Raw genomic sequence first — 16,885 nt, forward strand, 5'->3', positions numbered from 1 at the left:
CTTCTTGAAATTGTGCATACTGATATTTGTGAACCTTTTGATATTAGTTCTTTCGGAAAGAAAAGATACTTTATCACCATTATTGATAATTATTCACATTATGGTTATGTCTACTTGCTGCCTGAGATTTCTCAGGCAATGAATGCCATAGAAATTTACTAGAATGAAGTAAAAAGGCAATTAGACAGAAATGTGAAAATTATTAGATATGATAGAGGTGATGAGTATTACGGAAGATATGATGAAACTGGGCAACACCCAGGTCCATTTGCTAAGCTTGTTCAGAAACGTGCATTTGTGTGCAATACACAATTCCCGGTACACCACAACAAAATGGTGTATCAGAAAGGCGGAATAGAACTTTAATGGATATGGTTAGGAGTATGTTAATCAATTAGACTTTATCCGTATCCTTGTGGATGCATACCTTGAAAACTGCCATGTAGTTGTTGAACAGGGTTCCTAGTAAGGTAGTTCCAAAGACACCTTTTGAGCTGTAGACAAATAGGATACCTAGTATAAGGCACCTGCATGTTTGGGGTTGCCAGGCAGAAATAAGGATTTATAATCCGCAAGAAAGAAAATTGGATGCAAGAACAATCAGTGGATATTTCATTGGTTATCCAGAAAAGTTAAAAGGGTATATGTTTTATTGTTCTAATCATAGTATGAGAATTGTCAAAACTGGAAATGCAAGGTTCATTGGAAATGATGAAATCAGTGGGAGTACAGTTCCACGAGAAATGGAAATTAAAGAAGTTAGAGTGTAAGTCCTTTTAGCTTATGCCTCTAACAGTAAGGTGATTGCTCCTTCAGTTATTGCTACAAAATTAATGAAGAGGAGCAACACAATAATGAACCCATGATGTATAATGAACCTATTATGGAAGAACCACAAGAAGTAACATTAAAGAGGTCTCAAAGAGAAAGGAGACCAGCTATTTCGAATGATTATGTGGTATTCCTACATGAAACAAAAACAAACTTAAGCATTAATGATAATGATCCAGTTTTGTTTTCACAAGCTATAAGTTGTGATAATTCTGAGAAGTGGTTAAATGTCATGAAAGAATAGATAAATTCCATGGAACATAATAGAGTTTGGGACCTTGTAGGATTACCAAAGGGTTGTAAGAGAGTTGGTTGTAAGTGGGTCTTCAAGACTAAACGTGACTCTCATGGCAACCTTGAACGTTACAAGGCTAGACTTGTTGCTAAGGAATTTACTTAGAAAGATGATATTGATTATAAAGAGACATTTTACCGGTCTCACGAAATGATTCTTTCAGGATTATTATGGCATTAGTAGCCCATTATGACTTGGAGCTACATCAGATGGATGTGAAAACTGCCTTTCTTAATGGAGATTTAGAGGAGAATGTTTGTATGGACCAACCAATGGGGTTCTCAATTGAAGGAAAGGAACACATAGTGTGCAAACTAAAGAAATCAATATACAGTCTTAAAGTAAGCTTCCCGCGAATGGTATTTGAGGTTTAATGATGCCATTGTTTCCTTTAAATTTAAGGCAAATACTGTTTATCAGTGTATGTATCTGAAGGTCAGTGGGAGTAAGGTTATTTTTCTAATTCTGTATATTGGTGATATCTTGCTTGCAACTAACGATCTTGGTCTTCTTCATAAGACTAAGAAATTTCTCTCTAGAAACTTTGAAGTGAAAGATATGGGTGAGGTAAGGTATGTGATAGGGATAGAAATATTCCATAATAGATCACAAGGATTGTCAGACTTATCTCAGAAAGTATATATATCGATAAAGTACTAGAGAGATTCAAGATGGAAAGGTATTTAACATCACCTATTCTAATTTAGAATGGAGACTAATTTAGTCTCGCAGAATGTCCTAGAAATGATATGGAACGAAAATAAATGAAAGCTATTTTGTATGCATCAGTTGTTGTTGCATCTGAAAGCTGAATTTGTAATATATTTTGACGCTACAGTTCAGATTAATTGGTTGCGGAACTTTATTTCAGGGCTTGGAATTGTCGACAGTATTGCTAGGCCGCTGAAAATGTATTGTGATAACTCCGCAACAATATTTTTTTGTAAGAACGACAAGTACTCTAAGGGTGCTAAGCATATAAAATTGAGGTACTTTGTCGTGAAGGAAGGAGTTCAAAAACAAAGAGTGTCAATAGAACATATTAGCACAAACCTTATGATAGTTGACCCTTTGAATAAGGGATTATTGCCCAAGACATTATAGAACATGTTGAAAGTATGGGCATTATTGTTATTGATGATCATTAAGTGTAATTTACCTTATGTAATTTTGCTGACACTCTGAGCTCAATTATGATATGTTTCTGATTACCTGTTCTCTATGTTTGCATGCATGTTTGTGTTAGAGTAATGTTAACAGGTTTTGTCTTGAATGAAGACATTATGTTGGACCAATTATGTACTCCTAACTAATGGTCACATTAAGGAGAAGACTAATTTGTAGTACATGGAAGGGACTATGTCGATTAGATGATGTACAACCGCCATGACTCAAATTGGTTCCTATTCTTAATCATGAAATTATGATGTACCCAATGTATAGAACAATTTAGTCAATTTTAATGCGCATTATGTTAGTTAATCTATTTATTTATTTAGTCCATAATGTTTATTAATGTCATATGAGCCAAGTGGGAGAATGTTAGAATTTATGTCTCATGTGAGAGGCATGTGACTTATGTAGGGACTAATAAGTAAATAATTAACGATTAAGGACTAAATTGTAATTGGGCTTAATAGGAGAAGTTTCTAGGGTTGACTGCTACTTGATGGGAGTAGTGGTTATAAAAGGGGCTTAATACCCACTAACGTGAAATAAGGTCCCCTTCCTGACCAGAAAAGTGTTCTCTCTCACTCATAGTCATCACTAACGGAGAGAGGCATAAAAGAAAGGCCAAAGGAAGTGAAATCTTATTTCTCTCATTTTCCAAGGAGATCAAAGTGCACCGGAGAGAAGTTCCTATGGAGAAAGGTACAAGTCTTCCTATGGAGAAAGGTACACATCATTATCTATTGTTGTTTATTGATTGTTTGTGAGAACCATAGGTTTCAAGATCCTGTTGTTTCCTATCATTGATAGTCTAGGAAACCCCTTAAGAATTTTTACAGACCTGACTTGGAGTCTTGGGTCTGTCATTGTATGCAGGTATCACTCCTTTTGGCAGTTTGGACTCAATCAACCCTTAGGCCCCCTTGTCAAACAGTTTCTCAATGGCGGCTGGCCCACCTAGTACATAAGTCATAAGCCAATGATGCAACAATGATTATGCATGTTAGAATTTTGTTTAGTTTTTTCCTCCAACCTTAAATGATTTTGGGACTTATCCCCTTAAGGATTGAATTCAGTTATTGGCCTTGTGGTAGGGGCGAAATAGCCGTGTTCCAATAGCCACTAAGTGTATGCTTAGTAGAGTAGAAAGAAAAGAGATGAAAATAAAAAGAGATAAAAATTTTGAATTAAAGTAGAAAGTAAAACCATGTGTCATTTCACTCTTTTTTCATCCTCTTTCATTTCTACCAAACCAATTATAAATATCAAATCTCATACCATTAGCCATCTTAAAACCTATCACCTAACGTTGAAATTCATGCAAGGATGAGGGAATCAAAGAAGAGAAAAAAAAAAGGGGGGGGCATCAATGGCCATTGATATGTGGAATAGTTTCTTTGCACTAGTCACCACCAAAGGACACAACACAATAAGACGAATATCACACTAGCTAGTTAGGTTGAGTGATTTTTGTACTTTTTACACTAATGAACTAGATATGGCGCTCAAGAGTCATTTATATAAGCCACACCTACCTAGTGCCTAGTGATAAATTCGTGGCATTTTTTATTTTCATTAAATTTGTACTTGCTTGCATAGGAATAGAAAAAATGAATGATCTAATGTAAACTATAGACATAAAAAAGAAATTCCCCTTTGGGCAAAGGTTGTACACATGCACCCACCTAGAATTTTTGGAAAAAAAGAAAAAATAATAATCATTGGCTACTTTTTGCCTGCTACTAATTGAACATCCTCGTTTTCCCAAAAACCAGGAGCTGAACATATTAGACATAATGTGTTAGTCTAAAAGAAATGATGAATGCTTGTGACTTATTTGGTAATGAAACATTACATTGCAACCTAGTGCTATCTTGGGGGTAACCAAAACCTATGGAGGATAGGGCTGCATGTTTTGGCACTGAAATGCATCCAAAAATTCTGAAGCAAAATGGCCCCAGCCCAATAAATTGTGTCGGAGAAAGATATAAGTTCAATTTGGATTAACTTCTAAATCATGGGATTTTTTTTAATTGAGATAAGTATTTGATTCTTAATTAAGTGATACAGAAATTTATCTATATAATACATGCAAACAATTTTTGTTGTTTCGTTTTGTTTCACCTGGTGCAGTGGACATCCCTTTGTAAATTTTTTTAAAAAAAAAAAAAAACTTGATGTAAGATTCGAAGTGTTTCACGAAGGAATGGAAAATTGGGCACGTTTGTCTTGCACTGTTCTTCCTTTGTTCTCTTCCCTTGAGAGTGTTATAAAAAAATACACAACAAAGTGGTGAAATCTGATCTAGAATGCAAAGCCAACAGTCTCATCACGTGGCATGGCATCATTGCCAGCTTGCTCTGCTGAATAGAGTTAGACAATAAGTGGTAGCCACTAGCCAATAGTGTCAGCATCAGGTGCAGCCTGGCCTTCAAAACAACAACAGCAATAATCTTTCATGGATTATTGGTGTGTCCTAAACCAATGTGTTGTGTTGCATTGTTGATGCTTGATTGTACTACTCTCTCTTTCTTACACACCCCAACAGAAGGATCGATGCAGAGGACTTTTTATGGATATGGTATTGCATTGCATGTGGATAGAAAACCCAGACAAAAAAAAGACCTAAGAGAAAATCATCAAAGGGAGATTTTTGGCTAAATAATTTTTCTAAAATTTTAGTTTTTAACCGTTGAATGATATTATAATGTCTTTGATCGTCAATTTTTCAATGACTCTCACACTACAATACTATACATACTATACAGTGACACTTCACTCAATTCCTTGATGGTCAGAACACTCCATTAAAAACCTATGTAGTTAACTTTTTCTGAGACTCAACAATTTATTTTGATTGCTTTCAGGAGATGATTATCTTTACAAATCAACAGAGACTTTTCAACATGTTTTGATCTCACTCACGTTTTCTAGGAAATTTCCTAAAAGGATTCATTCCATAATTGCTCAAAGTTAAACACGCTTAATTGTATAGTTTTTAAGTGATGAAATACTAAAAAATAGATGCATCTTATTGGTATAAATAGTATCAATTAATTTTTTTAAATCTTTTTTATGTGTACAATTTCATACTTGCATAATCTTTGGATCTCTCTTATTCTAGTGTGATTCATCTAAGATGTTACAAATATCATGTAATTGATGTTATCAATCTCACTTGGTGAGATAAGACTTTGTTGTTGGAATTGCATTGCATCAACATGGGGGAGGGGGGGACAGTGACAGTACCTCATTCATTCATTGAATCATTGAATGTTGTTGGCAGGACCACAAAACCAATTTCATTTATGAAGGGTTGTATAATAGAAGTGAATACTTGAATCAATTTGCTGTCAGGTAGAATGGGAGTACTGAAAATCTTTAGCTCCAAGGTATGCTTAGGTTATGTTTGCCCTACATGAGACTTTTGAAAAATACTGTCCATATGATATGATCATGTATTACATAGCAAGAAAAATTATATAGACATTATTTGAGTGGCAAATTAGCAAGTGGTTTTCTTATATGTGATGAAGGTTAAAATTAAGATTTTAGAAAATGGTCCGCAACTATGATTTTGATTGCAATATCAAAGTTTTTTTTAGATCTTTGCAAATGCAATTGTGGTGATTGCATTAGTCGAATTTATGCATGACTTTCTACAATATCGAAGATCGAGAAGAAATTATAACCATGAACGTAATTTAAAACCTTGAATTAAATGTATTTATATTTATTTATTTATTCTTTATGTAAAAACCAAAGCATAATTAAATGAGAAGAATATTATTACTAAATAAATATAAATGCATACTCTATAATTAATAGAGATTCACGAGGGAAATAGATATTAACAGAAAGAAAAAGAAAAAAAAATATGATTAGTAATACAATGTGGCAATAAGATTAAAAAATGTTGAAATAAATATGATATTGTGCAAGTGTATGAATTATGGATTTATGGTTATCACGCATCAATTATCCAATTTCATGTAAATAATAGAAAAGCTCTTAAACAATTAATTTTAACAAGAGAACCTGGCATGTACATATATCCTTGTATACAGCATAGCAAAGTCGGGCTCTCAGTTCCCACATTTTAAATAAGATGTTGGCTTATATAAAGTATCATCACGTCATTTGACAATTTCACTATTATAATAGTAGCTCGATGCAAGTAGTGTTTCTTTAAGAACACACGGTAGTATTTATAAGCAAGTTGTGATGTAAAGTATAACTCTTTACCATGGAAAAATAAATCAAAATAATGATTTAAATAATGTCTATGTTTAATGTGCATACATGTATGGAATATAACTCTAATAAATCAATTGTAAATGAGATTATTTTTATTTTCTGACTGTATCAAATACACATGACAAATGATCATTTTCATCATATAGCTAGAATAGCCATAGACCTAAAAAAAAGAAAAAAGGAAAAAAATCTCATTTATCATGTTAATTGATAATTATTACAGACTTCACATGCAAATACGTGTATGTGACTTCTTCTTTTCATTTGTAATAAGAAGTTATAACCTTGTTAAACACCCTTCTCTTTTTTAATAATTTCAAGGGGTCTAAATAATATAATACACTGTTAGCGCATGTATAGAACTTTTTTATACATATATCTAACGATTAATATTTACTTATTTTATTACTCCATCTTATTTATTAATATGATACAATGATAATGTAAACTTTTATTTGGTTTCTGTGGAATTATGTGGAAACTAATTAAAATGTTTTATACTAATTAATATATATATATATATAACTTTTTTTCCAAACCACTGTAATATAATATTGTAGGTTTGACTAAGTTTACAGTAAGTGACTTATATATCAAGAAAATTATATCTCTTAAATAATTTTATTAGATAATATAATATAAAATTTATTTTTTACATAACATATATAATTTAATTTAATGAAACTTTTAAAAGAAATTATTTATTACAAATCTAACATCCATGAATGACTCAGCAACGTTTGTTGGAGACAAACTAAGGTTCATGGATTGTTTGGGCCCCGCTATATAAGTTACTACAATTTTAATAACCATATATTCATATATGTTACGTACGTCTCCATCAATATTTTACACTTTTTATTGATAACAACACAAAATCAAAACAGAGAATATACGTCGTGGATTGTTTGGTGGTGTTGTTAGTTAACGTAGATTCACGTAGTCGATAAAAAATAGTGATACTGAGCGAGGGCTTGTTTGTTTTCCTCGTCAAATTAATTTCTCTTATTAATGATATCAATCATGAGATAATAAGAGATAACATAATCTGTGTGAAATTATGTATAATTATTATATTATTTCGTATTATTAGTTTGTAATCATGTAAATCAATCTATTTTTAGTCTAGACGTAATCTTAGAAGTTTTATTTGAAAAATCAATCTATATAACTCAATCTTAAGAGATTTTGATGTAACTCTCTTATATATATTTATGTCTTAATAAAGTATAAAATACAGAACAAAATTATTCTGTCATAGAATTATTTATGGTATCAAAGCCACCAACAGGTTCTGTTTGAAATTTGGTGACAATGAGTCATCATGTCCTAAGAATGAGTCTCATAAGCAAGAAGAACATAAGATGGTGAAGAAAACTTCATCACCGTATGAATTGAATTCCAACAACAACCCGGGAATTGGACGAGGAAAAGGAGAAACAATGCGTACAAATGTTGTGCACAATGGTGAAACAAGTGCAGACACCAGGATCTGAGAAGGAGACAGTTCAAGTTTGATTGGGCTTACTACAGAGCAGTGACAGACGTTGGTAGAATTACTAAATGCTCAGAAGACAAACTCTAATGACAAGAAGACAGGTGAACGTGATACCAATACATGGATAATTGACACAGGGGCTTCCAACCACATGACTGGAAATATGAATCATATGCATGAACTACGAGATATTCAAAGTTGTCCAATTGAACTTCCTAATGGACATCATACAACCGCGATTAAAGAAGGAAGTGTGATGGTAGATGGAGGCTTAAAACTTACTAATGTTCTCTATGTGCCTAAATTGAATTGCAATTTGATATCTGTTTCACAGATGATGGATGAATTGAAATGTGTTGTTCAATTCATTGATAAGTTATGTGTTGTGCAGGACCGTATTTTGAGGACCCTGATTGGAGCAGGTGAACGAAGGGATGAACTCTATTTCTTTAGAGGGGCTTGAAATGTGAGAGCTTACAAAACTGATGGTTTGCATTCCATGGACTTGTGACACAAACGGTTGGGACATCCTTCCTTGAAGATCACCCAGTTGATTCCTGAGGTTAGAAAACACAAAGATAACAATGTAGTGAATAAAACATGTGAAGTCTGTTTTAAAGCCTAACAGACTAGAGAGAAGTTTCCTTTGAGTGAACATAAAACCAGTAGTGCATTTGAATTAGTTCATTGTGATTTATGGGGACCATATAGAACTCCTTCTACTTGTGGTGCTTTTTATTTCCTAACAATAGTTGATGATTATTTATGTGTTGTATGGGTATATCTATTAGCTGATAAACGAGAAGTATCGACAATGCTTCACAATTTTTTTGCTCTGCTTGAGAGGCAGTTTCATAAACAAGTCAAAATATTCAGAAGTGATAATGGGACAAAATTCACATGTATGAAAAGATATTTTCTTGATCGTGGAATAATTTTTCAGACATCTTGCACCGGAACACCCCAACAAAATGGGAGAGTGGAACGAAAATATAGACATATTTTGAATGTGGCTCGAGCACTGCGATTTCAAGGTAATCTTCCTATTAAGTTCTGGGGGGAATGTATTTTAACTGCAACATATTTGATCAATCGAACTCCTTCCACTGTTTTGAATGGGAAAACTCCATATGAGATGTTGTATGAGCAGCAACCTGCATATGAACATTTGAAAATATTTGGCTCCTTATGCTACGCCCATAATCAAAGACGGAATGGTAATAAATTTGCAAGTAGGAGTAAAAAGTATGTGTTTATTGACTACCCATATGGCAAGAAAGGGTGGAAGCTGTTTGACTTAGAAACAAAAGAGATTTTTGTCTCTCGAGATGTTGAATTCGTTGAGACCAAGTATTCTTTTTCTATTAATGTTACTACCAAGAAAGACGATCCTCCTAAAAATTGGAGTTGTGAAGAAATTGTTGGTGATGTGACTGATGGTGTAGAAGAAACGGATCACACAGGAGGTACTGAAGAAAGTGGTGATATGACAATGGATGATAGAAGGGGTGAGCCAAATGCGGAGTTCGATGAACAAGGTGTTAATCTCCAAAATATGGACACACAAGATACAATGCTTCCATCTATATCACCAATCGAGCCATTATTGGGCAAAGGACATAGAACCAAACAACCTTCTACTTCATTGCAAGATTATGTGACAAATACCACCAAAAGATTGAGCCCATCCAACTATTTACCCTCTCCAAAGGCAGACTCAGGTGCACCCTATCCTATAACTGATTATGTGAATTATGACCATTTTTTTCTTGCACATTGTGCTTTTCTTGCATCCATTTCACAGAAAAAGGAGCTTGTCACTTATATTGACGCGGTGAAAGACAGTCGATGGAGAGATGCAATGAAAAGTGAGATACATGTCCTTGAGACCAATGGAACTTGGACAATCATGCAATTACCTCCAGGAAAAAATGCACTTGGCTACAAGTGGGTGTACAAAATAAAGCATAAAGTTGATGGAAGTGTAGAACGATTCAAAGCCCAGATAGTAATTTTTGGCAATCATCAAAAGGAGGGGATCGATAACACAGGGACTTTTGCACCTGCTATAAAAATGGTAACAGTACGCATAGTGTTAGCCGTAGCAACCACAGGAGCTTGGGAATTACATTAGATGGATGTGCACAATGCATTTATGATCACACCTAGATAGAGGGGTGCGTTGAAAGTCCCACATGACGGGTAGCCATGAGGAAAAATGGGGCATGTTGAAGTCCCACATCGAATAAAGATAGTGTCGAGATAAACTATATAAAGTGGGAAGCAATCCTCACCTTAGAAGTCGATTTTGTAGGGTTAAGTTAAGCTCAAACCCACTTTCTGACATGGTATCAGAGCTCATCCTAAATGGATCCCTATGTTTGTCACGCTTTAGGCAGGTAGCCTTGAGCATGAGGGGAGGTGTGACCATACCTAGATAGAGGGGTGTGTTGAAAGTCCTACATGGTGGGTAGCCATGAGGAAAAATGGGGCATGTTGAAGTCTCACATTAAATAAGGATAGTGCCGAGATAAACTATATAAAGTGGGGAACAATTCTCACCTTACAAGTCGGTTTTGTAGAATTGAGTCAAGCGCAAACCCACTTTTGACACTTATCCTCTTTCCTTTTTAATATAAAAAATTACGTTTTGAAATTAATTTAAATATATATCTTATTTATGTTTAATATTACTTTTTTTATCAAAATTAATTCTATTTAATTTTAAAACAATGAGATAGAAAATTAAAAATATTAGTACTACAATTCTAAAAGAAAAAGGATAATAATTTTATTATAGATTAAAGGTGTTTTGTAAAATCAATGAATAAATTAGTAAAAAAAATTTGAAAAACTAACTAAAGACTAAAAGGTAATAATTACTTGATTGAATTAAAATTATTTAGTAAAACTAACTATTATCTACATCTTATTAAACGAACATGGGAAATCCTTTTTTCTTTGTAGGTATTGAGAGCGGAAGCGACTCCGGTAAGGAGCTGTCGGATGGTGGAGGACAACAGAAACGCACTTCGTTTAGAGATCTGATGATGGGCCAAAAAGCACCAGTGGCACCTAGACCTAAGGTGGACCTTTTGAAGTACGAAGATGGTAATCACTTGAAGCCAAAAGTTCATTTGGACAAGAAGGTTGTGGAAGGTTTATCTACCCCTTGGCAAGACGCGTTGGTGATCAAGCTTTTGGAGAAATTTGTTGGTTTTAATACTATGAAGGATAGGCTCACAAGGCTATTGAAATTTTGGATATTTATCTTGAATATTTCATGGTCAAGTTTGATAATGAGAATGACAGAAGGAAGGTTATGGAGGATGGTCCTTGGATGTTGTTTGATCATTATTTAATTGTTTAAACATGATCTCCATCGTTCCTTTCTCCTAAAGCATAAATAGAGAAGACACTCGTAAGGGTACATTTTCTGGGGCTAAATATTGTGTTTTATGATGAAAGCATACTATTGGCAATGCCAACAACGATAGGGATGCCAATGAAGGTGAATTCTAATACTCTAGATGTACGACGTAGTCATTTTGCAAGAGTATGTGTTGAAATTGACTTGAGTGTTCCAGTTGTAGGGAGATTTTGGCTTCAAGATCATTGGTATCGAGTTGAATAGGAAGGCCTCCATAGGATTTGTGCTACATGCGGCTACTATGGACACTTTGCGAGAGAGTGTAAAAAAACTCTAGTAACTATCTCGGGGAAGCATCCAACTCAAAAAGATATTGGTTTGCCGACAAAGGAGGGAGACAAGAGTACGACAATGCCGCCAGAAACCCTAGTTGCTAATCCAAGGAATGTTTCAACCAACAATTCTGCAACTAGGGCCCCACAAATAGATGATGCATTACATGGTGAGTGGTTGGTGGTAACAAGAAAAAAAAAGAGAAATGTATATGCACAAAAAAAGAAAGAAAGAATATGCTTTAATGGGAAATCATGAAAGTAAGAAAACAAATTGGAGAGAGAAAATATTCATCCTAGACTGAATATTCCTTCCATATTTTCAGAGTGTCATATTTTGATCTAGTGGGGCCATCAAATAATGCAACCACCAATCACTAGAAAAAGCCAATTGGGAATATGAAAAATAAAAGATCTTGAAAGGATTTTTTTCATGCCTATACCTTTGATGATTCAAAATGCTACTAAATTGGCCTCTGCAAGAAACACTAAGGGGGACCCACATATCAGTCACAAGCAAAGGGAACCAAACATTCAACACATGGGACCAATTCAACATGTTATGCATGGTGTTGGTGAAGGTATCGAGCCCACAACGTTCTTACAACAAAATGTGAATGTTGAAACCAGTTTGAACATGGATGAAGACACAATTGCTCCACAGGCAGATATGGAAGTGGTGCCCTCATCTATTCCTCAAGAAACTCATAGCTCAGGCCAACAAAGTTAAAGTTGGCATCATGATCCACTTTATGAGTATAATTTGTATGGATTGTTTTAAAGATATATCTCTCATATCGTGGAACATTCGTGGTGCAGTTGGTTGCTGCACCTGGTGAAATATCAGTGAGTTGGTTTGTCAATATCATCCCTCTTTCTTTTTAATTTATGAAACTCATACTCTTTTTTGTAATGTTGAAAAGAAATGGGATTCCCTAGGTAATCATGCTTTGCTTCTCCAACAAGCAAATGATCATTCAGGTGGTATTTGGGTTCTTACTAATATCTTTGATGTTGTTTTCACCTTGGTTGAAAAGTTTAGTTAGTCTATTACGTTCAAGATCCAACGTCTTGACTTATTCTGGTTTTGTTCAGCTATTTATGTTTCCCCTAATCCAACACTGTGTACTCAAGTGTGGGATCATCTTATGGCCTTGGGTGATACCATTACAGGCCCTTGGATAATGGTACGGGATTTTAATGTTGGACCATGAGTTGAAATCGGGTTTGTACACCTGGAGCAAGAACGTCCAAAATGGAGGACATGTTCGTAAAAAGCTTGATAGATGTTTATATAATCCTCAATGGCGCATAACTTTTCTTCATTCTTTGGTGGAAGTTCCGCCAAACCATAACTCTGACCATAACCCCTTTTGGTGAGTTGTAAAAAGGTAGCGATGAGGAAAAATAAAATATTATTTTTCAAGCAGCGTGGACTTTTCATCCTGACTATGGTGTTGTTGTTGAAAATACTTGGAAAACTAATCATGGTATTGTGGGTCATAAGTTGAAGCATATTAAGACCAAATCCCTTGAGTTCAATGAAAAGGTTTTTGGTAACATTTTTCATAGAAAGAGACATTTGGATGCTAAGCTAAAAGGGATCTATAGAGATTTGGATTTGTCTTATGATCATGAATTAGCAAAGTTTGACAAGGAGCTTCAACGTCAATATAATCATGTTATTGCTCAGTAGGAGATGTTGTGGTTCCAAACTCTAGAGAAAATTAGGTTAAGTATGGGAATAAGAATACAAAAAAAATTTGATACTCAAACCATCATTAGAAAAAGGAGAAATAAAGTCAGAGGTTTGGATATTGAAGAGATTTGGGGCACTAACGAGGAATTGTTAAAGAGGGAAGCAATAATGATTTCTTCTAGGAGTTGTTTCAAAGTAATGATGTTTGTCAACCTTAGAGCTTGCGCCTTGATAATATACCTGATATTGGTGATGTGTTGCATGAGGATTTGGTTAGCTTGGTCACTATGAATGAGGTTAAACAATCAGTTTTTGGTATGAGCCCTTATAAAGCTCCTAGACCTGATGGGTTTCAACCCATTTTCTTTAGGAACTATTAGGACATTATTGCTTTTGATATTTGGGAGATGGTGGCCACAACCTTCTCTACAGGACATATTCCACCAGGTTTGGCTGCAACTCTTATCGTTCCTATTCCTAAAGTTGATTAGCCATTTTCCTTAAAAGGCTTTTGTCCTATTAGTCTTTGTAATGTGTCTTTGAAAATTATTTCTAAATTGTTGGTTAATTGTATCCAATCTCACTTGAATAATTTTATAGGATCCTTACAAAGTAGTTTTATTCCAAAGAGAATGACTAATGATAATGCGATTATAGCTCAGGAAATAGCCCATCATATGTATATGAAAAAGGGAAAATAGGTTACTTGATGCTCAAAATTGACTTTGAGAAAGCCTATGATAGAATTGACTGGGGTATTTTGAAGGTTACTCTTGAAGAGTTTGGCTTTCCTCAACAAACCATTGATCTCATTTTGAGTTGTACAAGTGAAGCTTCTCTTTCTCTAAAGTGGAACAATGATACCCTGGACTCTTTTGCACCTACTAGATGATTGAGATAGGGAAATCCCATGTCGTCACACCTGTTTGTTCTGTGTATGTAGAAATTGGGTTTATTGATTCATTCAAAAGTCTCCTCCAATCAGTGGCAGTCTATATCAGTATCTAGGAATGGCCCAAAAGTTTCTCACCTATTCTTCGTTGATGATTGTCTGTTGTTTATAAAGGCGACCTATGAGATAGCAAGGATATACAAGCAAGTTCTTGATGCTTTTTGTTTAACTGTTGGCTTTAAAATTAATGTTAGCAAATATAAATTCTTAGCTTCTAAGAATGTTCCAAGAAGGAAAATTACTCGCTTTGAGAATATTTTTGAGTTTAACCATACTCAACAAATTGATAAATACCTAGGCTTCCCTATCCTTATGGGTAGAATAAAAAAAAATCTGATTTTGGCTTCCTGCTAGAGAGAATTCAAGGAAGATTGGTTGGACGAAAAAACGAGCTCCTTAATAGGGTGGGTCTATAACCTTGGCCAAATCTGTGTTGGCCACTATTCCTCATTATGTCATGCAAAATTGTTGGTTGCCTGAAGGAATTTGTGAAAGCATTGATATTATAGTTTGTAGATTTATTTAGGGAAAACCTAGTTCCCATTGGGGTCAATAGGGAAAATGTAACTCAACCCAAAAGATTTGAGGGCCTAGGGGTGCGATCTACTAGGAACATAAACATATGTCTTTTGGGAAAACATGTATAGAGTTTAATCAATGATAAAGAGCGCTTATGGGTTCAGATGCTTCATGCAAAATATTTGTTTTCCAAGTAGGGTTTGTTGCATGATCTTATTTTTTTCCTGGGCTTCCATAATCAAAGCTGCCGAAATCTTAAAGGATGGATTCATTATCCGAATTGGCAAAGGTGAAGTGTCCCTTTGGTATGATAAGTGGTTGGAATTCGGTTATCTATCTAAAGAGGTTGATTATATTAATATCATGGACACTGCACTTCAAGTTAAGGGCGGGTGTAATGAAGCTGGTTGGAACTTTGTTATGCCGCAACCATTCCGGATGATGTCAAACAAATTATGAGGTCCACATTTTTCAACATGGACATATCAGATGATATTATTTGGTCCCCTGCACGGGATGACATTTATTCAGCAAAATCCACCTGCTAGTGGCTCATTAGGGTGATGTTTCCACAAGTAATACCCATGGAGATTCTTGGTCCTGGCTATGGACGAAAAAAAAATATCAAATTGTTTCCTTGGCTTTCTACTAAAGAAAGCCTTCCTACTAACATGTTTTGTAACTATAGACACTTGTCTATGGTTTCTCTTTGTAACAAGTGTGCACTATTGCAAAAATGACATATGATGACGATTCTTAAGCATATTCAAAAACAATTCAAAACCGTCTTAGAAAAATGTATCCTTCTAAGACGGTTCTTAGCTAAGAACCATCTTGGAAGAGTACCCTTCTAAGATGCTTGTTATCTAAAAATCATCTTAGAATATAGATCATTCTAAGACGGTTCTTTAAACATCCGTCTTAGAATGGTTTATTAAAAAAAAACTAAATCGGGTGAATTCTAAGACAGTTTTTGTATACATTCTCAAAAAATCATCTTAGAATGTAGACATTTTAAGACGATTTTTCAAAAAACTATTTTAGGATGTTATATATATATATATATATATAGAGGTAGAGCTCTAAAAATTTTCGGACAAGGACCTGCAAATGTCACATGATTAGCCTTCAGAACTTTCTAACTTCTACACACACACACACACACACACATATATTAACAAAACACGGTGAATGGACTTACTGGTTCCCAAAAGCCAAAACCACTAATAGTCTGGAGAAAATGAAAAAAAATATTAGATATTAAATGAGTTGCCAACCCTGCCAATCCCAATGCTTTAGGCAAAAACTGCTACTAAGCAACCTAGTCCACCTCCTATAATAGTTCCTAGTCCACGATTGAAGCCCTTTCCAAGTGTGGATCCTAAATTGTTTGATTATATATATATATATATATATATATATATATATATATATATATATATATATATATATATATATATATATATATATATATATTGCATTAATTTTTAACATAAGAGTTAATTGAATTGAATTTTGCTGAAAGTAGGTACCTGCAGAGGTTCAGTGGAGGACATGTTTCCAAGCTGGTTCCAACTGCATCAATAATTACTACTTTAATGCTACACAAATGCATACATATATATTTTATAATAACAACATACAAAAAATTAAAAAGCAGCAAGTGTGTTTTAAGCAAACAAACCTGGCCCATTTGCTATGCTCCACAAGTTTCCATGTCCTGGGTTTTGGGATGTTACAAGGTCCTACACTAGAATACCATATACTTGTAATCTCACAATTCACCTCCAAAACCACACAATATAATCTGGGTCCACTTATTCTTTTTATTAATTCAAGAATGATACATTAATTCTTGAGCCAGTGTTAAGCATGAATAATAAATAAATGAATGAGTACCTTGATTAATTCAAGAATATGTAAACACAAAGAATTCAAATGCAATGTAATAAGCATTGACAT

This window comes from Glycine max, chromosome 8 (genome assembly GCF_000004515.6).
Source record: "Glycine max cultivar Williams 82 chromosome 8, Glycine_max_v4.0, whole genome shotgun sequence".
Classification (NCBI taxonomy): Eukaryota; Viridiplantae; Streptophyta; class Magnoliopsida; order Fabales; family Fabaceae; genus Glycine; species Glycine max.